Source organism: Arvicanthis niloticus, chromosome 4 (assembly GCF_011762505.2).
Source record: "Arvicanthis niloticus isolate mArvNil1 chromosome 4, mArvNil1.pat.X, whole genome shotgun sequence".
Lineage (NCBI taxonomy): Eukaryota > Metazoa > Chordata > Mammalia > Rodentia > Muridae > Arvicanthis > Arvicanthis niloticus.
Window position 1 is genome coordinate 64,366,251 of NC_047661.1, and position 26,256 is coordinate 64,392,506.

General features: G+C 38.4%; 1 protein-coding gene across 3 annotated transcripts in view; it reads left to right on the plus strand.

Annotated features, from left to right (window-relative positions):
* Window positions 1–26,256, plus strand: part of Fbxw7 (F-box and WD repeat domain containing 7) — a 155,298-nt gene that overhangs the window by 34,349 nt on the left and 94,693 nt on the right. Inside the window, exons 2-3 of one of the 3 annotated variants that reach the window (XM_034500248.2) lie at window positions 12,578–12,625; window positions 12,752–12,815. The exons of 1 other annotated variant lie outside the window; for it this stretch is intronic. The gene's annotated coding sequence lies outside the window, so the exon portion shown is untranslated. The remainder of the gene's footprint in view (window positions 1–12,577; window positions 12,626–12,751; window positions 12,816–26,256) is intronic. One more of the 3 variants, XM_034500249.2, reaches the window with a different exon arrangement.

The window sequence follows — 26,256 nt, forward strand, 5'->3', positions numbered from 1 at the left end:
TCTGGGTTTACTTCTTGTGACTTTTTTTTTTCTCCTCTGCAGCCTATTCTGGTTGGTATGGAAATTATGTTAATGAGTGTTACACCTAGCTAATTACCTTCCTTCAAGGAAACCAGGTTAGTTGTTGCCACTGTAGCTATTGTATTTTTCTGTGCATTAACTTGCTCTGTTTCCCTTTCTTCTTGTTAGCTTGTTTTCTTCATTTTTATACCACTTACATGCTGCAGTAGAAAGCCACCCTGAAGGGTAGACATATACACATGTGTATATACACATACATACATACATACACTTTAAATTATAAATATGTAATTTGTTTATTTGTAAGTTTAAGATTATAAAAACTATTATAAATCCATGGGCGTCAACCAAATTGATGTTAGCATAGCTTGGCAGCCTGATACAGTGCTTCTGTTGACTGCTTCCTTCCACCCCAATACCTGCCATTCAGTCACTCTTCTCTTTCTCTGTAGGCTCCCACAGCGTCTCTTTTTACAGAAGACTTGTTCTCACTTTCCAGGGAAGCCAGGACTCTGTGGTGTTCCTTAGTGCCTTCCTTCTAACTGGGATAGGCTCCCTTCCTCTCGACCACCGGACATGTTCTGCTGCTCTGCTTCATTCTTCACCGTGAAGCCAAAGTTAAAGTTATTTTCATTTACCCTTTTCCTTCAGTTTAGTTATTAAATAAAAAAAATTACATTTGCTTGATTCTTGGTTCTAGACTATTCTCTCCAGGCATTCTCAACATCTTGATTTCTACTCCACACGAACCTGCCTGTGTTCCGGATCTGTTTTTTTGACTCCATGGAGCTATCTTAGAAGTAGCTCAAACAAAACTAGTCTAAATCTGAATTAGAAATCCCTACTCACATAATTTGACCTTTAGTCTATCTTCTTAGCCTGTTCTCATGGGGCTTCCCTTTTTAATTATTTTTTTTTCTTATAATTATTCTGGTCTTATGCTCTAAATGTACTGTATTTTTAATACAGACAAAAAACTACTAATGTCAGTCAGGGAGATGAAAGTTCAGCCTGCAAGATACCCCCTTCTCCCCCCCCTCCCCCCCCCCCCCCCAAGCCAGAAGAGCTAAACTTCCAAGGACTGGCAACAGAGATTTTCTTAGAAAGATACCCAGGACCCTCTTAGATGACACCTCTGACAGTCTCTTACAGATTGAAACATGTACTACTGCTGGACATTGTCCTCCTGTGTATTCCAAAGAGAAATGTAAGCACTCACTCATGAGAAGCTCTTTGAAAGGAAGGCGTACTAGATTTATTCAGAATTGCTGACAACTGGAAACAACCCAAACACCTTTCAGTAGCTAATGGTTAAAGTTTCCTGCAGTGGAATGCTACTCATTAATAAAAAGGAACTCCCAGTATAAAAAGAGACATAGGTGAATAGCACAGATACACTCAGCAGAAGAACCTGGATACAGAATTCTATAATTTCATTTATATTAAGTTTTAGATAAGACAGAGCTACTCTATGGTAAAAAGTAAAAATAGTGACCACTGACTGCCTTTGGGTTTGAAGAATGCTGGTGGTGGATAGTTGACTATATGTCTCTCTCTCTCTCTCTCTCTCTCTCTCTCTCTCTCTCTCTATATATATATATATATATATATATATATATATATATATGTTTATATCATATATATATATGATATAAACATATCACCGGATATGTTTGCTAAAGTGATACAAGTGTTCAGTGTCTGATCTGTATGTGTGTGTGTGTGTTAAACAATAAAATATTTGTTGGTCAGCTAAGATATGCGTGTATTTCCTGGTATGGAGGATTTATCTAGTGATTATAAAAATAGTTGAATGGCTGGAAATGGGAGGTAAAGGTGCTTGAAATTCCCACATAAGCTTTGGAAGGTCCAATGTTATGAAGATATAAACAACAAAGACCTGTACATGCTTTATATTTTTCAGTAAAAATAACCTTATTAATATAATTAATTCCTTTCTCTTAGGATTCTACACTGATTTTCTACTCTTCAGTCCCTTTTTGCTCCTTTTTTGGGGGGGCAGTTTCACTGTGTAACTCAGGCTGGCCTTGAAGTTGGAGTCCTTCTGCTTTAGCATCCTAAGTGCTGGGGTACAGGTGTGTGCCAACCTGCCCACCCTTTTCTTTGCTTTAAACCTCTTCTGTATGTTTGTTGAAATGTCATTCCTATGGGGGAAGTCATTCTTGATTTAGAACATTCACTAGCGTGTGCCCTTTCATAATTCATAATTTATCACAATTATGGTTTGGAATTAAAATGACCCTTGCAGGTTCATGTTTTGAATTCTTGTTCCCAAGCTGGTGCTGTATGGGAAATGGGCCTAGTAGGTGGGGAGTGGTCTTGAAGGTTACAGCCTGGACTCTGGTTCTGGGACTTTGTACTTCCTTGTCTGTTGTGATGTGAGGAATCTTTGGCACAGGCTTCTGCCTCCAGGAACTCCTTCTACACCCTTCCTGCAGCTGTGGTTGGAGTTCTCCACCCTTCCTGCAGCAGTGCATGCAGACCATTTAAATTGTGCACCTCAGTAGGTTCTTCCGTACGTTGTTTCTGTCAGGTGTTTTGTCAGAGTGATGAGACAAGTGGTTAATAACAATTTGCTACTCTCTTCTGAAGACTTAAGTTTGGAGAGGGCAGAGCTGTTCTAGTATCGTTACTATTCAGGCTTATTACATCCCCGTGAGCAGTACTTGAGAAAAGCAAGTAAGGAAAACATATCTGTGTGTGTGCATGTAAGTATATGTGTACATGTGTGTGGAGGCCAGAGCTTGACTTTGGCATGGTTTTTCAGGACAGCCATTTAACTTGTTTTTTGAGTAAGGTCTCTCACTGGAACCTGCCGCTTGCCAGTTTGGAAAGTCTGCTTTAGATCCTCCTGCCTATTGCCTGAGCCCCGAGACACACATGCTCCAGCTTTTTATGTAAGCTCTGGGGATTGAACTTGGGTACTTATGCTTACCAGGCAAACACTTATAGACTAAGCTAGCTTCTAATCTTGGGGACACTTTATTTTGGCTCATGATTTTAGAGACTATTGTTCATTATGGTGAGGAGGGCATGACACAGCATAGCATGTCACATGACAGCCTGGAAGTACAGAGGAGATCCAAGCGGGGCAAGGTCAAGTTATAGCCCCAAGTTCACACTCCAGTGACTTACTTATTCCAGTAGGCCCCATCTCCTACTCATAATCACCTCCCAGCAGTGCAGTCACAAGATTAATTCACCAGGGATGCATACATTGATAGGTCAGAGCCCTCAGAATCCAGATTCTGATAATCTGTCAGCAGACAACCGAGCCCCTAATACGTTAGACTGGGATAGGAGGGGAGGGGAGGGGAGGGGAGGGGAGGGGAGGCATTACATACTCAAACTACAACATGTTTTCATGCTGGGGTATGCTCTTTCCCCACAAACCCTAACTTGCCTATAGTTTTTTCTCATTTGTTTTTGTCACTTAACAAAACACCACAGTAATGGTGATAACCAGGAATAGATCCAGATCTGCTCTAAGACTACATTCATTCGAAACACAGTTCAGGCTGGTGAGGGCTTGGTGGTTCAGAGCACTTGCTGCTTTTCCAGTAGACATGAATTTGGTTCTTAGCACTTACATTGGGCATCTCGCTGCAGTCTGTAACTCCACTTCCAAGGGATACAGTGCTCTTTTCTATCCTTTGTGGGCACCTGCATAGAAGTGCTTGTAACACACACACTTGCACAAAATTAAAAAAACTAAACAGTTCTGTCGCTTAACTTTGCCAAATCTTCACTTTTTATCTATGAGATCTGAATTCTAACAGTTTCTGTCTTGTAGGACTTATTATTAAAGAGACATGCAAAGTTACCAATTGTAAGTATTCATCATGTATTGAACAGATGTTGGCAGAACTAGCCATTTTGTTTCTTTAAAAAATTTTTTATCATATATTTTGATCATATTCTTTCCTTTGAGATGCTTTCCACCTCACTTCATGCTCTCTCGCTTTCTCTCTCAAAAACATAAAGCAAATAAACAAACAAAACCCAGTAAGATAAAAAAAAATGACAAAGCAAGCAAAAAGCATAAGATCGCCTCAAATCCAAACCAAAACCCTAAACCAACTGGTGATGTCTGGTTTGTGTTGGCCAACTACTCCTGGGCTTGGGCAGGTATCAGTTGTAACTATCCTCTTGGTTAGGGGAGGGTCTTTGTCCCTTTCCCCTTCTCTTTGCTACAGTTTAGTCTGGGTCCAGCCTTTTGTGGGCATTTTGCATGCTGTTAAGTCTCTGAGCTCATATGTGTATCGGCCTTGTTATTTTGAAAGATGCTGTTTCTTTGGAGTCACCCACTGCTTCTGGCTCTTACAGTCTTTCCACCTTCTCTTACATATTGATACTTGAGCCTGATTTCCAAGCCATCTTGTGTTGACTGTGGGTCCCTGGTAGAGAGCTGTTTTGGGGATGAGCTACGAAGCTGTTCCCTAAAAAGGTGACTGAATGGGGTAGCAGAGAAGAACTAGGGTTTTAAACATTTTTAATGTATATAGTCCAGTGGCAGTTATATTTTTGCAACAATCACTTTTGTATAATTATTTTTATAATCATTCTTCCCAACAGAATGCTTTACCATAAGCAGTAACTCCACACGAATTCCCCACAGCCATTCGTGACTTCTGTTATGCAGTCTCTGTGAACTTGATGATCCTAGGTAGCACATTAAATGCATTCATACCATGGTTGTCTCTATATGACTGGCTTATTGCCATGTGGTATAATGTTAATCCACGTCGTAGCATGTGTTGTCACTCTGATTTACAACATCACTCCTTGTGATTGGGGAAGGCACTTTCCCAGTGGATATGAAAATGTGTCCATAGAGTGTTCCCAAGAATATTCATGATACATTTATTAAAAATAGCTAACTAGAGACTGGTATGGCTGGGTCAGTTGGACAGATCGACTGTAGCTGGTTTATGTAAGAATATTGAGGTAGTTGGGTGTGTTGGATAGAATCCTGAGGAAATAGTAAAAGGGTAGGAGAGAGCCGGTGGACAAACAAGAGCACCAGCCAAGACAGTGCCATGGACATTCATAGTAAGATTATAGGAAGGTAACCATGATCGGGTTTATATGTTCTGAATGCTGGGCTGGCAAGATGGTTCAGCAGGTGAAAACACCTCTTGGCAAGCCTGTGACCTTTGACTCCTGAAACCCATTAAGTGTTAGAATAGAACCAGCCAGCTCCTGAGAGTTATTCTCTGACCTACACATGCTTGCCATTGTGTGCCCCCTAATAATAAAATGTAATAAAATAAAATCAAATACCCATTTTTTTCCTATTGAATTTAGAAGTAGCAGCAATGTATCTTACAGTTCTCAGGAACTTACATTGTCTTGAATCCTTGAAGGATTGTAGTTACCTGATATTGTAATCATTTAGTGTATTAATTGATTCTTGTAATAGCAAATGTTTTAGAAAATGCTAAATTTAAACAAGTACTCTATACTATATATAGTCATATTGATCATGAATTGCATTTAAAATCCAGTCTTCATGTTCTTCATGCACTAGTGGTGCTTCAGTTCCCCAGGTCTTTATGCATTCTGAAGGTGTTGGAAATGGAACCTTTAGGACTAGAGAGATGGCCCAGTATGTTCTCACAGAGGGTCAGAGTTCTACTGTAGCACCCACATTGAGGGGCTAACAACTTCTCGTAACTCCAGCTCCAGGTGCATTTCATAACATAACTCTGGCCTTTCAGGGTTCCTGCATTTGTGTATGCATGCACATGTGTATGTTAGCTGCACACACACACACTCACACACAAATATACACAAACTTTAAAATCTTAAAAGAAAAGAGATTTTAGTAGTTCAGATAGTTGAGAGGTCTTTGGGTGGTGGTGGTGGTGCTGGGGTGGTTCACAGCAGTGACCTCTCTGAGTAACAGACCATAGTGCCTCTTAAAACCGTTTAGTAACTGTCCACTGCCTTAAATCAGGTCCAGATTCTAGAGTAACCAGACAGTTCTTCATGAACCAACAGCTATTCTCCAATGTAGTATTTCCTAAAGCTAGTTCCTTATAAGAATGGTTACACTGTAGTCTTACTAATGCATTCAAAGTCTGGTTGTGGCATTCCATTCACCCACTTTGTATATATGCTATTCACATATGGATGTACTGTAGAGAGAAGATTAAGTTTTGTCATGTTTTAAAGTCAATGCCTTAAAGAAAACCTTATGTTCATATAAAACAGGAAAACATTACAAAATTGCAGTTCCTGACGCTTCTGATGTTACACAGTCGAACAAAATTTTGCTTCAGCAGCCACAGCAATAGAGAAGTTGCTTTACTGGCTGAGGCATATTAGTAGCTTTGTCTGTCAAGAAGAGCTAAGGGTCCTTATTACAATTTGTGACTTTGCTAGGATGGTGAAGTGAGAGCTGTTGACCTGCTTTTAAGCAGAGAAGAGAACACTTTTCTAAATAGATTACAGTGCATAGAGAGATGTGAGGAGCTAGGTTACCACTGTGTGTCACTAGCATTAGGAATTTCATCTTCTCTTATTTGGTCCTAATACAGTTGACCCTCCAGTATTTACAAATTGCTTCTGAAAACAATAGCTTTAATGGGATGGTTTGATAAAGTTAGGGCACTAGCTGAACTGTTTGTACATGTCTTGAGTGCTATTAGATACAAAGAGTCATGTGAGATACAGGATTTATTAAACTGGAGACAGCGTAATGCCTCCAGGATTGCACATCCTCCTTTTTATTTTATGTGTCTGTGAGCATGAATGTGTGGCGGTTGGGGATAATACTTGGAGAAGTTGGTTCTGTTTTTCCATCAAGCAGACCCAGGGGATTGAACTCAGGTTGTCTGTCAGGCTTAGCAGCAAGCATTTTCATTTACACTGGTCCTTATTTTCTTCTCAATTTTACTTTCATTCATAATTTTCAATTGTGTTTAAATATTATGGGTGTGTTTTTAGACTGTCACAGTTATTTTTTCATTTCTTTTTATTTTCTCTGTTTTTCTTATTTTTCAGTTCTCTCATGTTTTTATTTTTAACTCATTGTATTTTTCTTAATTTTACTTTCCTGGAGAAGGCTATCCTAGTAAGGGTTATCATTGCTATGAGGAGGAAAGGGTTTATTTGGCTTTTGTGTTCTGAATCAAAGTCCATTGAGGGAAGCCAAGGAAGAACTCAAGTAGGACAGAAACATGGAGGCAGGAGATGATGTAGAGGCCATAGAAGAATCTTTTTTACTGGCTTGCTCAGTCTGCTTTCTTACAGAATTTATGACTACCAGCCTAGGGGTGATACCACCCACTGTGGGGTGGGCCCTCCTCTATTAATCAGTAATTAAGAAAGCCCTATCAGTGCTTGCCTACAGCAGTCTGTCTTTTGGAGGCATTTTCTCAGTTGAGGTTCCCTCCACTCAGCTGCGTCAGGTTGAAATAAAACTGACAGGACAAGCATTAATTCTTAATTTGTTTACGGCTTTGCCTTACCCATTTTTTATTATGGTCTTTTGTATTTTTAGTTAAAAATTAAAAAAAAAACAAAACCGTAAATGTTTACTTCAGTCATTTCAGTTGACCTTACTTTACTGTGTGTTTGGTAGAGAGGTTGGGGTTTTAAACTTTAATTAGCTGAAGTATTTTGACTTAGATTATCTGAGTATTTATGCTTCTCTTACTTAAGAATCTTACAAGTGGAAGTTGGAGAGAAGGAAGGCTCAGTGGTTAAGAGCACATATTGCTTTTCTAGAGGATCAGAGTGGAGTTTCCAGGACCCATATCAGGAGGCTCACGACAGCCTGTAACTCCATTCCCAGAAGACCCAACGCTCTTTTGGCTTCGAAGGATAACCCTTGCCTACAATGTGCCTGTATAGATAAGTTTAAAAAAAAAAAAAAAACCCCACTAATTTTTGAGTACCATTTAAATACGATATGCTAAAACTTTTTTTTTTTTTTTGTAAAATAGAACTGCTTAAAGCTTTTTAGTTGAGAGAACAATCTTAATTAAAAAAGTACATTTGTTCATGGAGTTCCATGAGATGTCATGGTACATATATATACTGTGTGATGTTTATGGTAAGGTTAGCACATCTACCTCTTTAAACAGTTATCATTTTTTTTTTTGTAGTGAAAACATTCAAAATCCAGCTTTTTTTTTTTTTTTTTAAATAGGTTATAATGTTGTTATGTGTTGTAGTTAGGCTACTGTGCAGAGCACCCGAACTTCCAACTCTGACCTAGAACCTGGGAAAGTGCTGGGTTGTTAAGTATCAATGTTTGCTGGTTATGACGTAGGAAGAATCTCATGACTTGCTGTTGAACAGTGTGCAGCCGATTAGGTAACTGTACTTTTCTGCTTTAGTGGACACTCCATGCTTCTATCCTCTCTGTGTTCTCAGAGAGCATAAAATTGGGTACTTAACCCTTAACAAACCCATAACCTGCTTCTGTGGGCTCTTTAGATAAGGCATGATCTGTTTGTTGTCTTGCCTTTGGTCATTGTAGACTCTTAACTTCAAAGTAGATATCCCCCTTCCTCCTCCCTCCCTCCCTCCCTCCCTCCCTCCCTCCCTCCGTCTCCCCCTTTCTCCTCCCTCCCTCCCTCCCTCCCTCCCTCCCTGAAGGATAGATCTCTTTGGTTCAGTAGTTAATCGTTCTTTGAGGATGACAAATCTCTTACTATGAAGGAGTTTTGTAATACTGTTATAGGATACCTCTCCAATTAACATTTATATTGAAGGATGCTGACATTTCTCTTAATAATTGAAGGACAACCTTAAAGCAGTATGTTTCTTGCTTGAAGGGAGACTAGAATCTGACTTTTAGAAATCAATTCAGTGGAAGTGTTCCTGTGCAGTTTGGTCTCTAAGTGTTGGCATCTGTATTGTGTGGCCGTCTGTCTTCTCACAGAACCCTCATAACTCCTCGATGATTGAGCTTTCTCTACAGGCCAAATTCTTGTAACATTTTGGTGAGTTCATCTCTGATGAATGCTGGCCTTCAGCATCTGGGGAATGTTGAGAGAGCTTATCTTCAAGGACTGGGTTTGCAAGTGGTTAAAGGTGCTTGCTGCCAAGTCTACCAACCTGAGTTCAACCCTTATGATCTACGTGATGGACGAAGAGAATATACTCTGATCTCCATGTGTATCTGTGGAACTTGTGTGTATTCATTTACATGTACATGTACACACTAAACAAAATGTTAACAGAAAGCAAAACATGTAACAGTCCATGGCAAATCTGCTGTTGTGAATTACAAAGTAGGTGTCTGTTTTTCAAATATGTTTAAAATTTCAAATTGAATCAGGATGCTAATTTAGGTTAGAGAGAAATAGAAATTGTTTACGTTAAGAGACAGTAATTAGGTAATTCAGATGGAAAAGTAATTAAAAAGAAATGAAACTGCTTATATTTTAAATAAAGAAGATAATGTTGTCAATATTAAGTAGAATTTGAGGGATATAAGAATATTTATTTGTTAAGCATTCTTTAGCAAGTTGAAGCTTTTTTTTTTTTTTTTTTTTAAAGGCATTGGTTAGAAAAAACTTAGTTTGCAAAAACAATAGGACTAAGTAGTTTTCTTTAAAGGTTTTACAAATCCCTGGCACAACCACTATCTAGTCACTGTTAATTCCTTTATATATGTGCTGGATTATGTATTTGTAATTTTGTTTGTGTGTGTATGTGCGTGCCACAGTGCATGTTTGTGTGGAGGTCAGAAGACAACATTCAAGAGTTGGTTCTAATTTTCCACTGTGGATTCTGGGTATCAAATAAGTCAGGCTTGCATAGTAAAGTTTCACCTGCTAAGCCATCTTGCTGGCCCATATGTTTGTGGATTTAACTTGAGCCTGTTTATAAGAAGTATTAGCAAATCATGGTGTTAAATGGTAGAGCTGTAGAGTACTTGCCTTGAATACATGACATCCCAGGTTCACTCTGTCCCCCCCAAGAAACCATTGACAAATGGAGCTGGGGAGATTGCTCAGTGGGTCAGAGTGCTTTGTAGCACAAACATGAACCAGGAGTGCCCATGTACCCTTGTGACCCTAGTGCTAAGGACAAGGGTCAGTTGGAGGCAGAAGGATAGCTGGGGTCTGCTGGCCTATTAGCTTAGCCAAAAAAAGCAGCAAGCTCTAGGTTCAGTGAGGGACCCTGTCTTAAGGGGCTAAAGGCAGAGAGAGTGACAGAGAGGATACCTACTGGGCTGCCAGATTTTCAGATTAGTGTTTTATATGTCATTAGTCTAATAGTCTAAACTTGTTTTATTGAAAACGGATTTGTCAACTCTTTCTGTTTTAGGAAAGTAAACTTGAAAAATTGGAAGTATAGTTGAATTTTTTTATTTTTAAATCTGTTGCTGTATTTTCACAAAGTGAAACCCAACCTAGATAGATGAAGATCTCCTTTCCTCTTCCCTGTGCCTTGTCACTAGATAGTAACTCCTTCATAAGAAAGGTAATTACCCTGTGACTTTATCAGAGATACGGTTTTCTTAGCCTCATTTTTTTACATAGCTAGATCCTAAGTGTGCTTGTTTTTGTTCCCAGCCCCTTCTTTTACTTTTTTAATATTCTTAAGTAGGTTCTTATTTCATATGCTTAATTTAGATTCTGTTATATGACTATACTGCAGTTCATGCACCCTTCTGCTGTTGATACTTGTATTCTGCACAGTTTGGGATTCATAAGGATAATTTTGCTATGTCAGTTCATCTCCCTGTCTTTTTGTATGCTTGCACTCACTGTTGGTAGTGGAATGCCTAGGAGAGGTGCTGTTTGGTCAGTGGGAGTGTGTATATCTATACCACTTTATGTTTATTTTTCCAGAGGATAAAAATAGCAGTTGGAGCACATGCACATGCTTCTTTGCAATTAATATTATATAGTTTTAAAATAAAGGAACTATTTTGGTCTGTAGTAGTGTCTCACTGTGATGACAATCTGGATTTCTCTGATTATGTTGAGTATGGTTTTTAGGATTTTTATTAGATCCTTAGGTTGTCTTTAAAATTAGATTGTCATTTTATTTTAAAAACATTCCATTTTTGATTATGTGTATACATATATGTGTCTGTGTACAGGTTATGCATGTGAGTGCAGGTGCTCTAGAGTACAGGAAGATATTGAACTTCATGTAGCTAGAGTTATAAGCGGGTCCCTGAGCTACTGTGGAACTGAACTGAGGTGTTCTGGAAAAGCAAATGTGCCCTGACCACAGAACTGTCTCTCTAGCATCGCTTGTATCACTTGTCATTTTCTTGATGATTTGAAATTGTTTTCAACATACATTTTGGATATGAATCTTGGTTGTACATGTGCCTTGTCAGAGTTCTGCATCCTTAGCCTGCATTTTCAGTTTTTCATAATGAATATCCAATTATAACAATCTAGTGTCCACTTCCCTCCCCCCCCCCCGGCCATTTAAGAAGTCTCTGCCCAATTTGAAAAAGTTATTACCATTTCTGGTCATCTTCTAAAAACTTCATTATTCTAAATTTTCTGTTTAAGCCTCTAATATCCCCCTTTCTATATTTCCCAGGGTCTGAGTTAGATGCTATCGGTCTGATTGCTCTTGATTTTATTACAGGTAGATAGAGGAAATCTATCGGTATGACTTAATGAAACTTACATTTCTTTATTTAATTTGGTGTGCATACATGTGGCTGTCAGAGGACAACAGGATAGGTTCCTCCATCCCTGTGGGCTCTAGAGATGGAACCGAGGTCATCAGACTTGGCGTCTAGGTAGGGTCTTTACCTCATGACCCATCTTGCCAGCCCAAGAAACATTTTACTTCTGTAAATGGTAGTAAAATTTCAAGATGGCATTGGTTTGTGTTGTTAATTAAATCTGGCGAGTCTGTAAAAGGAATTTTAAAAGTTTTTCCACCTTGACTAAGAGGCAGTCAGTTTTACTTTATATTATAGTACATTCTTTTGAGTATGACGGTGGTGGTGATAGAAGATGTGTGTTTTCTTTTGAGGTAGTGTGTCTCACCCAGGCTGGCCTTGAGCTTCCTATTGAACTCCTGATCTGTGTGCACTTCCTGGGACCCATACCCAGCTTATAATGGTAGTGAAAACACAAACTGTGCAGCTTGGTGCAGTGCTGTGTTTCCACAGATGACTTAGTTGCTGTTAAGAATGAAGTCATTAACAGCAAAAAGATAACTATATGCTTTTTAAAGGCCTAAATGAAGTGCCTGGTAAATAGTAAGTTCCATAAATATTATTTAGAACTCTTATTCCTGAATTTTTGAACCTAATTAAACTTGAAACCTGACTGAGAGGATTTGTATTGTAGTTGTTTTATTAAGTAAGATGATTTAAATCTAACTTTTATAAATAGTAAAATCAACTTGGCAGTTTATACATACTATTTTGCTATGGATAATATATTTTAGTAGTCTAAACTTTGCCGTGTTCTTGTAGTTTATTATCTCTTCCATGCATTATGTATACAAGTTATTTTTAAGATCATGAAAACTTCAGGCAAACTATGTTTAACTCTGACATTGAATAATTATTTTTATTTTTATTATTCAGGAAATCTCAGCTATCAACGAGACTTTTAAAAGGCTCTCTAAATATTTGGTAAGTGCTTGCTTTCTTTATACTTTTGCATGTTTCTTAAATTTATGTAAATGCTACATGAACCTCTCTTAACAGCAGTAAGTAAAATTACAATAAGAATTATATTTGTTTTCATTTTTACCTTAGGTACGAGAATTTCTTCTCTTTATATCTTTTGTGATCCCTCTACACATTGTGTCTAGACAATCAGGTTAGTAAGTAGGAATGGTAGTTTATGAATTAAATAAGACTTTTTTTTTACCTGAGATTTTACAATAATTGTCTGTTAATTGCGAAAACATGCAGATGATGGTGATACTGTTTGTTGCTGACTGTTCCTTAATGTATTAAGTCGTGTTTACTACAATGGAGCATAAGCACCATTACTATGGGTTTCCAATCTGGTTTATCTTAATTTTTCTGTTCTAAGATTAAAATGAAAACTTCTGTTTGTAGTTGCTTCTAATTAAGAATCTGGTAAGTTAATCATTTCTCTAGAGTAAGCTGTCCCTCCCCCCTCCACTCCCCTGTGTGTATAGTATGTGTGTGGTGTATGTATGTGTGCACATGTGAGTACAGGTATGTGTGTATGTATGCTGAAGCCAGAGGAAGATGTGAGGTGTCTCCCTTTATCATCTTCTAATTTGTTCTCTTGAGACAGGGTCTCACTGAAACTCAGGCTCACCATCTTTTGGCCAAGCTAACTGGCCAGCAAGCCTTAACAACCTTTTTGTGTCCTCTAACCCAGTAGTGGAGTTACAGGGCCACCTGACCATGCCTAGCTTTTATGTGCATGCTGAAAATCAAAACTTAGGTTCTTATGTTTGCAAAGCAAGCACCTTTAGGCATCAAGCCATTTCCCCAGCCCATCTCTTATTCCTGCTTCTTTTAGCCTGGTTCCTTTATACAACAGTGTATAAAGCATTCCTTTTAATAGTGAAAAATTTTAAAGTGATTAAATATTCTATAAAATGAGATAAGATGCTAAGATATCCAATAATCAAGTACCGTGGTATAGTTTGTGGTTGTTTTGAATATAACCACACAAAAATGTTTATTTCATTATCTAGAGTCTCTAGATATATGAAGTGGAAAAAGCATTACTTTTGTATTAAACTGTTTACTGTATTTGAAACAGTCAATATTCAACCAGAAGATATCTCCATAGCAGTTACAGCACATAAGCAGCAGTTACAGTCTTCTGTTTAGCACATACTTGGAATTTGTAGCAAAAACAACTAATAGAGCAAAGATGCCTGTGCAGATTTCCACTCCATATCACACAGAAGGGGCTAGTTTGGCCCTCTCCTACATGTGAACCAACTACCATCATTGTAGACTTTTGGTGGATATTTCATCTTAAATGTATTTGTGACAGTTTTATTGTCATACAGTGTACACCCCAGAAAACCTCAGGCTTGCACACTTTTCAGTGATTCTGAGTCTGTCAGGTATGCGCCTCACCACCACTTGGGTGCAGGCTGCTTTCTTCACCCCTCTAACCCATCTCCCTCTCTTGGCAACAAGTGCTGGGCTTTCTGCTTGTGAGAGTTTGCCGGTTTTAGATATTTATAAAAATGTACCACATAGTATTTGTTCCTTTGAGTCTGGCTTCATTCATTTAGCATAGCATCCTATGTGTCATGTGGGTATTTAATTCATTTTTATGACTTGGTGTTCCTTTGAATGCCACATGTTATCTGTTCATCAGTTGATAGATCTACTCTTTTGGTTGTTAGGAGTGTGTTGTGAGCTTGTATGGGTATATATTTTCATTTCTTTTGAGCATATGTTAATGGGGTGGGGTTGATAATCAGTTCTTTCTGTTACTCTTCGAGTTGTGGTCAGAACAGCAATACACAGGGTCCTAGTTTCTTCACATCCTCATGGGCAGTTCTGTGCGTATTTTAGTCTTCCTGGTTGGTGTGAAAGGACACTTCATTTTGAGTGCTCTCATGTGCTCACTGGCCGTTTGTTGTCTCTGAAGAAAGCCATTCAAGTTTTTTGCTCATTTTTCAGAGCAAATACTTGTAATGTTGAATTGTGATCATTCTTTACAAGTTGTGACTAGTAGACCTTTATTAAATATGTGAGTTGCAAGTATTTTTTTTTTCTGTTCTGTGGGTTATTATCCTTTTAGTTTGAAAAAAAAAAAAGTCACTGAAAGAAATGAATGATTTTGTTTTTTCAGATGGGCTTCTCTGTGTAGCCCTGGGTATCCTGGAACTTACTCTGTAGACCAGGATGGCCTCAACCTCAGAGATGTGCCTCTGCCTCCTGGGTGCTGGGTGTAAAGGTGTGTGTCACCACTGCCTGGCAGAATGAAAGATTGGGATAGAGCTCAGCTTTCATTTTGTTTTGTGTGTGGCACAAAGTTACAAGGTTTTAAAAAAATGTCTGTGATAGGCTTCATCCTAAGTCCATAAAGAACACTGGCATTTCTGGTGTGTGATGGCCAGAGCCCAAACGAAAGAGTTTCTATTGTATCTGTCTTTCAGTGCCTTGTGTATTTGTTTCCACTAACCTTATGTTTGACTCTGTGTACTACTTGATGCCTGATCCTACCTGCCTTTGGAGGCTAGGTGACCGCAGAGTCCCGACACAGTCTCCAGGAGCAGGTGAGAAACACCACAACAGGCTCATCTGAGCACTGCAGCAAGCTCTTTTAATACCCTCTACCCACGCCCCATTGGTCCCAAGAAAGCATCTCTTCTAAATAGCAGTTCTTGATTGGCTGGCATTGTCTGCACCAACAATCCTTGGTTTCTCAGGCAATCCTCAATTAGGTCCTCCTGTAGTAGATGCTTTTGCAGCTTCGTGGCCCTTGGAATTTACATAGAGGTGGCCCTGCTGTTCCTGCTACAGTTATATGAGATTGATTTATTTATATTAGCCTATGTTGTGTGTGTTAGTTTCCCTTTCCCTTAGATGAGACAGGGTCTTGTGCATCTCTGGCAGGTCCTGGATATCCCTGCTTCCCAAGTACTGGAAGTTTTGCTTGCATGCCTTTGATTTCTGTTCTTGAAAGAAAATGGATTCATATGAGATATATCTTTGTTACTTTTTGGCTGAGAATGTTTTTTTGATTTGGCATGTGGCCAAAAGCTTTCTTAGGGCTTCACAGAACACAAGGCTGGTAGCAGAAATGCTGGGAAGAAGCTCTGAGGCAAGATGACATTAGAGGATGTGTGCCATATATCTGAGTACAGTCTCTGCCCAGCTCTTTCACTGACTATCATAAACTACTCAGGTGCCCAGGTAATGTCCCAGGTATCAGGCTGATGAATAGGAAGGCATGGCCCAGAGGTTGAGGAACTGAGCACAGGTAGTAGCTGCATGCTGCAAAGGACACAGTTTGGCATTCCCATCCACAACAACACTAAAACCAGAAGTTCCTCTGAAAGATTATAGCAAAGTCCAGACAGAATGATACCTCTCAAAATAAGGAATCCTGTATTCAAAGGACTCAAAAAGAATACTTAGAAGTGAATAGATAAAGCATAGAGGCACTTTAAAGATGCAGGAGAGAGTTTTAGGGCTGTCTGGAAAGAGTTAATTAAGTAAGCAAAACAAGTGTTTAGCAGTGAGGAGAGTCGATTAATTTAGAGTAATAAAAGTCATCAACTGGAAGGATGGGGAGGATGGAGACTAGAGAGCCCAAGTGAGAGGACTGCTAGCTGTGTGAAGTCACATGAGGATAAATAATGGTTGCAGACTCAATTCAGTGGGAAGAGTCAGCCTACAAAACTAGGAAGTTCAGGTAGAAACATAAAAGAATCTACATTTAGCCATGTAAGTAGCTGAGCTGCTCAGTTGCCACAAATACAGAGAAAATCTTGAAAGCGCTAATAAAGGACTTATCATGTTGGCTAGATGAGGAACTAATGTTCAGTGAGCTGAAGGAAAAGCTATCTGATGTGAATTCTGTGACCGTCATAATTAATGTAAAGTAAAATAAAGACTTGTTCAGTTACAGAAACACTGGGATTTTCTACCATCTCGCCACAATTATGAATCGTTCTAGAGGAAATCCATCAGTTTGCAGGGAAATAGCCCCAGAAGTCATATCAAAGCTAGTAAATATGTAATTTACTATAATTTTTCTAATTACAAAAAAGTTGTATGATTTTCCATACTGAAAAATTACAAACTATAGTACTATATTGTTGTCTAAATAATGTGTATATGAAAACATTTATCAAAATTACACTGTTTCTTTTTGACTAAATTTGGATTTTGTTGTTTTTGTTAGGATCTTTATTGTGCTGTTGCTTATTTGAATTGAATATAGGTGTAATAGATACATAAATACACTGTTCTTCTCTATGTATATTGGAAACTTTTCATGAAAAATTTCAGGTTTTTACCTACAAACTGTTTTGCTGGTATCTCTCCTAACATTTACAAGTCTTCTGAGATATTGGAAAATTTTACTTAAATGTTTGTTGCAGAAATAAAGCTCTTATAAACCCATTTAACCTTTCCTCCTGTATTTTCTTCTTGTTACCTCTCAAAATTGATTGTAGTAATAATTATTCTGGTTGTTAACATCTTTTTTTCAAAAAAAAAAAACCTTTTTTTTTTGTCTTTCTTGGGGAATATAAATTTAATTCTGTTGGAGATTTCTGTTTCTGTTGCAGTATCTTCATTACTCATTACTTGCCTAGCATATTAGACACCTAATAAATACTTGAGTGTGTGAATGGGAATTAGTTCTAGGAAACTGAGGACATAGAGTTTGGTCAGGAACAGAGCCAAAGAAAATGTTTTTGAAAGTTAATCTTAGAGGGCTACAGAAACCTTAACCTTGGGGAAAAATGCAGGCTAATATGTACAGATTTGGAAGAGTAAGTCACCACCTCCTGTTTCTTCGCTCTAAAACCTTGTTGATGATTTATACATTTACCATCATCTTAACAAGAATTACTCTTAAGTTATTGTGCTGTATCTGTCCTAATTGTCTTCAAAATGTTCTCTTGAGACAAAATCTTCTTACTGCTTTCTAACTTAGATGGAAGTGGTCTTCCTGCTCAGCCTCTTTAACTTTCCCGGGGATTTCCTGCCTGTGCTGCTGTGACTGTCCTTATTTTATGCGTCTGGTGTCTGTGAAGGTGGTTGTGAGCTGCCATGTGGGTACTAGGAATTGTACCTTGGTCCTTTGGACAAACAGAACAGCCAGTGCTTTAGCCTCTGATCCACTAACTCTCCCCAACACCCCCTCTGTAACTATTTTCCTTAAACGAAATAAGAAGGATGGCATTGTGTTTCATTTTTGTAAATGTATTTAAGGTCTGGCTTGAAATATATTTTAGCTTCTGTGTTTAGCCAAGTGAGACACAGGCTGTAATGTGTACGGAAACTTCTCAGGTAAATAACTACAGGTGTCTTTTTGTAACAGATTGAGAGTGACAGACTAAGCAACTTCCTAGTAGTACTGAAAACAGTTTTGGTTTCATAGATTCCATGCAAGAATTCTGGGAATTCTTGTATGTTTGTAAATGGAAGAGTCACTGTTTAAAGATATATTAGAACCAGTTTGATGAGTTTATATTTGAGGCATTTTTCTTAAGGACTATTGACAGTCACTTGTGTTTACTTACACAGGCCAACAAATGTCCTGTTTCAAAGTTGTGTTTGTAGTATTTTGAGGATGAATGAATGGACTGATGGACAGATGGGTGAATGGAGGGATCGAGGGAAGGAGCTAGAGCTGGAGATTTAACCAAGGGCCTTGTGCATGCTAGGCAAACACTCAAGACTACTACTTAACAGATAGATGGGTTCTTATTTAACTTTTCAAAGGAAGATTTTGACATTGAGTTACTTATGATTAAGAAGGGAACTAGTTAACTTTATTGAAGTAGTCATGAGGGCTGGGAATGTGGTTATGATGGTTTGAATGAGAATGGCCCCCAATGTTTCATATGTTTGAAAGCTTGTCCTTAGTAGGTGAAACTGGTTAGGGAGGGTTAGGTGATGTGAGTTTCGTTGGAGGAGCTGTGTCATTGGGGGTTGGTTTCAAAAACCAAGACCAGGACCAATGTCTGTCTCTGCCTCAAACCTTTTCCAGGGCTATGCCTGCTGCTGCCATGCTTCATGTCATAATAGCTATGAGCTCACCATCTGAAACTAAGCAAGCCCCAGTTAAGTTCTTCTAAAAGTTGTTTTAGTCACTGCTTGACAGCGCAGTAGAGCAGTAACTACAACACACTTGCTTACCATGCTTAAAGCCCTGGGTTCCATCCCTAGCACTACACAGAAAAGGAAGATCATACTCTTAACTTATTAAACAGGCCTGTAGGTAGATTTGATTAAATATTTACTGTCTTTCCCCCCCTAGAACAGTATTCTCATTTTTCTGACATTTTATAAATATTTACTTCTGTTGGTTAGTCTTCAAGTTATGTCTGTATGCAACCTAGTGATCAATATTACATTGAATTAGCTAACAGGGATGAAAAACGATAAATAATAAAAATAACCATTCTATTTTTGTTCTATTTTTGTTAGAACTAATTTAAGAGCCAGGGGATATTGGGGATGTTATAGGGATGAGGCTGGTGAAGCATTTCATGCTTTTGGGTCTTATTTTAGGCCTTGTGTAGAAGCAATAGTAATGTTGATGCTGCTCAGATACCTTGCTTTCGTTGAGAGCAGCAAACATTTGCTGGGAACTTTAAATTGATTTGGGTTTTATTTTACAGATGATGATGTATGTCTCTATTCTGAGCACTGCAAATTATGTCAGGTGTTAGTGCTTGGTATGTGTTCTTACACGCGCACAATACTTTCATTTTTGTTGTTACTTTCTTTAGCTCCCCTACCTCCCCTATTTGCTTGAGAAGTCCAGCAGCAGCAGTTAAGACCCTAATGTCTCTGATGAGCATCTCAAAAGGTAGCTATATGGCTAAGGCTTGATTTTTGACATTTAGGCTGGTAGTCCTTTGCATTTTCTATGTACTGTGTTCTTTGGCTTGTATAACAGCAGCACAGGAAGGTAGAGTTAATGGCAGTCCAGCTCAATAGCATCTGCTGATGAGGATTTATGTTCTTTTGAGCATACAGTGTTTTCAGCAGGCGAATAAGATGTTACTGAATTATTTTGCATGTTTCTTTCTGTAGTATAGTGAAGTGCATGCCTATTTCTAGGTATTCTGGAAAAATGATTTAAGTATAACATGAGTATCTAAAGGACAGTGCAAGGTGAAGGCAGAAAGATTACTGGCTCTTCCTTGTTCTAAAGCAGAGAAGGGACTGAGTGTGAGACACACACAGATGCAGAGCCTTCCAATGCCTCACATAGGCTTTTTTGAGAAGAAGACTAACGTGTTTGTATTAATGTGACTCTTATTCTGGGAATTCAGAAAGAATTATAATTACTGGATGCAAGTAACTAGTTATCAGGAAGGGTAAAATGTTTTAAGTATAAAATTGTTAGGGAATGACTAACACCTTCAGTACTGTTTGCTTATACTTTCAGTGATTTTCAGGTTCTGAACTTTCTCTGTCTACCGAAATGCAGATGACCAAGGGAAGGATGCCTCATCAGGATAGGTCTTGATGGCTTTTAGTTCTTGCAAATAAAGTACCTAGCCACATCCTTTTCTTCCCAGTAAGCCTCGGAACATTTATGACAGCAGGGATTCACCTTGCTGCTTGTCTCATCATTATCTGTAGTGAAATTCTGCAGTAGATTTTCTTGTCATTACCCCTCAGGTCTGAGTTCAGCATGCAGAGGGAATTTCTTACTTTTCACATTGTATTCAGCCATCCTCCTGCCTCTCCCACCACTATCCAAAGATGTGTGCTACATACTGTCCAGATTTTGTTATTTTTAAAAAAGATCTAGGCTCATGTTTTCTGTCTCTCATTGGGTTTTAGGTTGACTATCAAGCCTGAGAACAGTTTTGTCTGTTGACTGTAGTAGAGAAGTAAAGCGAGTGGTCATTCTTACTGTGAGTGCTTGGCAGGCGTCTTAAGTGTAGAGTCAGAGGTCATCAGTTCTGAGTGGTGAGCTAGATTCTGTCCGGTAATTCGCTCTCGCTGTTTCTCAGAGCAGTACAGCAGCGGTTCTCTACAGATTCTGAGGCTTTCTTGAACAGGGTAGGGAACAGCGAGGGGTGGGGCTCTTTCCGGTTGGCTGTTGAAGTCACGTCCATTTACAGAGGGAACAGGTTGGATAGGCTGAGCTGAAGGCGTAGGCAAACAGATCCAAAACTGATGAAGACAGAAAGAGTGGTTAGTATGTTTTGGGCTGTCTTGAGCTTGCTCGTTTGCTAAGTTTTTGAGCTTTAATATAAACACGTTGAAATATTAAAGCACCTTACATTCTTTGTGTAGTAGCCCGGAGCCTTAATGCTTTTCACAGAGTTTCTTGGTGATGAGTTTGTGGCTGCTATCTTCTGTAGTAAAGTTGGTTTTCGTCTGTTTTTAATTTGCTTTTAGCAGTGTTTCTTTCAGCCAGAGAGCTGCAGAATGAGTCAGTTAGCCAGTTTTAGTATGTATGGGACATTATTAGTTGTGATTTTTTAAAGCCAAATTCTCTTTTAACGATCAAGTCAATGTGTGGCTGTGGCTGCAGCAACATTATTTCTTTTTTAATGAAGAGGTTGAACCGTTGGGCGTGCTGCTCCGATCTGTTCCCTTGTAGCTACACAGCAGACCAGTTGCAGAGATTTTCCATCGAATGTCCCAGGCAACTAAAGGTAACTACACAGATCTATTTCAAATAAGAATATACAGTTAAAATGGCTGCATTATAAGTAGGACCAAATGATTAAACATAAAAGACCAGTTAAGATGTTCTTAGCAGTTTTCTTGACCTTGCAGTAGCTATCCGATATCATTTTGTCATCATCAGATTGTGGCAGTGGAAATGTACTGCAGTAATTGATTTTGTAATAGGATCAGGTGATTTACCAGCGGCACTGAGAACCACTTGCTTGCTTTGAGTGTGCAATACTCTAATGGCTGTGTGATTGCAGCCTAGAGCTGATGTGAGGCGGCTGGCCACCCACAGTAGCAGCATTTACTTTAGAATTCACAAGAGTAGGAGTTTGTTTGCTGTGCTGTCAGTTTTACTTGAGTGTTCATTTGAAATCTTAGAAATTACGATTTTCTTTTTCACTCACCAGTTCATAAAGTTTATTGGTTTGACTGACCCTAAATATAACAACAGTCTTCTCTCTCCACGTCTAAGCTCAGCATCAACACACTGTGCTGGTGAACATGAGGACACGTGTCTAAAACCTGAGCTTTTGTTAACTATTGTGCATTATCTATCTGAATTAAGTGAAAGATTCTTAACACCTGCAAATCTCATCACATTTCAGCTCTACCTGTATGATAATACTGGGACTAGAGGAAATTATTGACCCAGAGAGTTACTAGAAAATTGCTTTGTGTCTTATTTTGGTGTTTTGATTTCACTGGTTTATTTAGGAAGTCCGAACTGTATAATTTCTTAGAAATACCCAGCAAAATAGTAAGGACTGTGTAATGTTTAATGAGACTACAGATTAATAACTTGATATCCAATAGTATTTAATATCCAAAATTTATAAAATGACTATGTTTTAATAATGTTTGTTTTTTTCTTCCTATGCCTTTAAAGCAAATAATTGTTGGGAGACCCTGAATTGAGATCCTGGCTGCTGAGATTTTGCTACAATGAGCTTTTGCTTAGCTTTGCTGTATTAGTGGGAAAAAAAAAAAAAACCAAAACCCCACCAACAACAATATTTTCTCCCTCATTCCTAACCTTGCCAGAACCACTGACTCTGTGTTTAGTATGTAATACAGTGTTTTGTACAGAACCACACACACAGGGAGAATGACTTTTCTGTCATTACTTAGATATATTCTTGCTTTTAGCTTTACTATATTTCATAGCAATTAAGATAATAATATTATTAAAAATTAGCTTTTGCAGAATCAAGCAGAGTACTGCCATTGCATATGCTATGTGAGGAGCTCCCCTTTCTGATAAACCCAGAGGGTAGTTCTTAAATTCTTTGAAGCCTTAGTGTTTCTTGAAAGGTGAAAATATTAACAGTCACACTTTGGCCAAATCTAGATACTTAAACACTTTGGCCAAATCTAGATACTTAAAAAGGTAATTATAGGTGATGCAATATCAACATTGGAGTTTGTAATCTTTATTCTTCTTCTTTGGATAAGTTTCTTCTTTACCTCCTCCTGCCAACAACAGAAATCCCTCTGTGTACATTGGCAATATGTACATAAGGATGTTGTTACTATTTAAAATTTGTTCAAGGACATGTCTAAGTTCAGTATTGAAAATGTTAAATGATGTACCATCACAAAATCAATTAGTGATAAATATTTCATTATAGTACTAATTCCTATATGAGTGAATTTTCAGGTGTGGGTTAGATTTCAACAACTGCTTCCCTCTCGCATGACAGAAAAGCTTGGCACTTACTAATTGTACAGAACAAAAATATAAATCCATGTTAATATGTGAAGAATCAATGACAAAACAATGGGAGTAGAAAGTACAGTTTATCCTTCTATAATAAGGTTGTGTAGTGTGAATCAGTCCGTGCATTCGTCACTGAGGGATGAAGCTGGTATAGTGGTAAAGTCACTTCAGTCTACCATGTTCTTAAGTAATGTAAATACATCTGTTTCAGGGTTTCTATTGCTGTGATAAAACACCATGTCCAAAAAGCAACTTGAGGAGTGGGGGTAAGAGTTTATTTCAGCTTACAGTTTCACATCAAAGTCCGTCACTGAGGGAAGTCAGAACAGGAGCTCATACAGAGTAGAAACATAGAGGCAGGAGTTGATGCAGAGGCCATAGAAAAGTGCTTGCTTTCTATGGCTTTCTTATATCATCTAGGCCCATCTAAGCCAGGCCCTGAGACATCAGTCAAGAAAATGCCCTACAGACTTGATTACAAATAAATCCTGTGGAAGCAGAGATTCCTTCTTCTTAGATGACTGACTATAGCTTATGTCAAGCTGACATGAAAATTAGCCAACATACCATCAGAAGTTAAGTTTTTTTACTAAGAGGGTATTATCAATATATAATGACATTAAGAATAGAACTAAGGGCCAGAGAGGCACTTGTTGCCAGGCCTGATTACCTGAATTCATTTTCCACATCCCATATGATAAGAAAAAAATGACTCCTGAAACTGTCTTCTGATCTCCACACATGCACCATGGCCTGCATGCACACAATACATACATATGCTAAATGAACAGTCTAAAACAAACAAACAAACAAATTCTACAGAAAAGAACAACTACAGCTGGCTAATGACTTCAACTACTAGGCTTTCCATGTTAAACTCCCTAGTCATGCTTTGGGTACAGGTAAAGACATGAAATGCTTTCTCTATGTTATTTTTACAGAAATGAGGCAGTGATATAAAGGACTATATCCTAGCCTTATTAATTTTAACAGTTTCATGACAAGCAGAAATGTACCCTGAATCGTAAGACCTAGAACTGACATTAGGTGGTCATGTTTGCCTGTGTTTTATTAGAATGGTTACTGTTGGTAGTATACAGTTCAAGACTGCAGAACTTTCTGAGTGCCACATACCTATTTTCAGAACCTGATTTTGCAGAATTTCCCTCTGTTTCAGAGAAAGATAGATTGTTTATTATTTGTGTGAATGTGGAACATATGTTGTCTAAGCATGGATATGTATAGGTGTGTATGCATGAGTGTACACGTGGAGGGTATTAAGTATCTTAGTCTATCTCACCCGTATATTTTGAGACAAGTCCCTCCTTCCCTCTTCCTTCCTTCCTTTTTCCTTTCTTCCTTCTTTCCTTCCTTCCATCCCTATTTATTTTCATCTTCTTTTGAGACAAGCTAAAGCTACTTTTAGGTAGCTCTGGATGTCCTGAAACTCAATATGTAGTCCAGGATGTCCTCAAATTCACAGAGATCTGCCTACTGGGATTAAAGGCATACAACCACCACCATGTATTTCTTACTGTACTTCAATCGTATCAATTTAGCTACACATTTTGACCAGCAAGCCCCAGGGGTCCTCCTATCCCCATCCCTCTAGTTCCAGGAAAACAGATACATACCACCAAGCCTGACTTTTTAACCTGGGTGCTAGGAATCAAAACGCAGGTCCACATACTCATGAGGGAAGCACTTTACCCACCAAGTCAGTCATCTTTGCAGTACCATATGTAACAGCTTATGTTACAACTTTCAAGGATGGCAGAGCTAGCCAGTGCTTTATTTAGACCTAGCTTTACTTCTTCACTGTTTATGACCATGGGATGAAGATTCATCTACCTTAAAATGCAGTTTTATTCCTGCTGTACACCTCAGTCATGTTCAGTCAACCTCAAATAATGTCCATTTCAGCTGTAGTCTAAGAAGCACTAATAGAGATGGCTACAATGTAATGCTCAAAACAATAAAAATATTAGAAATACATATTGTAATTATAGAGCTAGGGTCTGTGGTCCTTTTAAGACAAATTAAATTTAAATTCTGGTATACACTGTTTTTAAAGATAAAATCTGAGGCTGGAGAGATGGCTTAGAGGTTAAGAGCACTGACTGCTCTTCCAAAGGTCCTGAGTTCAATTCCCAGCCACCACATGGTGGCTCACAACCATCTGTAATGGGATCTGAAACTTCTTCTGGTGTGTCTGAAGAGAGGGACAGTGTATTCACGTGTGTATGTGTGTGTGTATGTATGTATGTATATATGTATGTGTGTATGTATGTATAGTGTACTCACACATATAAATAAATTTTAAAAAACAAAACAAAATCTGAGTCAGTTTCATCAACTTTGTAAACATCCTGTATGACATAAAGGCTATCCATTAAAATGACATATTCCCCTGGGAGTCATCTTTTTGGCCTTTAGCAGAACAAAATTGAAATTATTTTCTTCATGACAATTTCAAATTACCTAGGAGAAGTTATGTGTACCATCCCTGGTTATAGGCAATTCTTTTCTTTAATTAAGCTGAACAATAATAAAGTGGACTTCAGTATTTAAGTCTATTGATAACATATACTTACCTCTTCCAATCTAAATCATAACTTTGATGATATAAATCACTAAAAATTAAATCATTAAGTTCTGTACTTCAAAAGTACCATTTGTGTTGCTGTGAACTGTGGAATCACTTAAGCAAGAAATTAGAGAGAAGCATGTAGCACTTTGGAGCACAGGATGGGGTGGTACCTTGAGGGAAGACACACCCACACCAAGCGTTCCCAGCTCCCCCACTCTCCCCCGTTACATCCTGTCATCCATACCATTTTCTGTCAAGTTAAGCTCTCTGCTCTAACATTTTGGATCAGCTTCTGGCTTAGATATTAAGGTCAATAATTATTCCCAAACTCCATTTTTCTTTTTTCGTTGCCTAAATTTAATTTCCCAAAGCCTCATTATAAGGCATGTTTCTTCTCTTTGTTTCTTTTGTTTTGTTTCTTGAGATTTCACAGTGTGACCCTGAATAATCCTGGGACTGCTATACAGATCAACTGGCCCTGAACTCAGAGATCCACCTGTGTTTGCCTCCAAGTGCTGGCTGGCATGAATGACATGTGACACACCACATCTGGCCTCTGCAAAAAATTTAATATGGAACAAGCAAACTTATCTTTCTTACAGAAAAATAAATATGTAT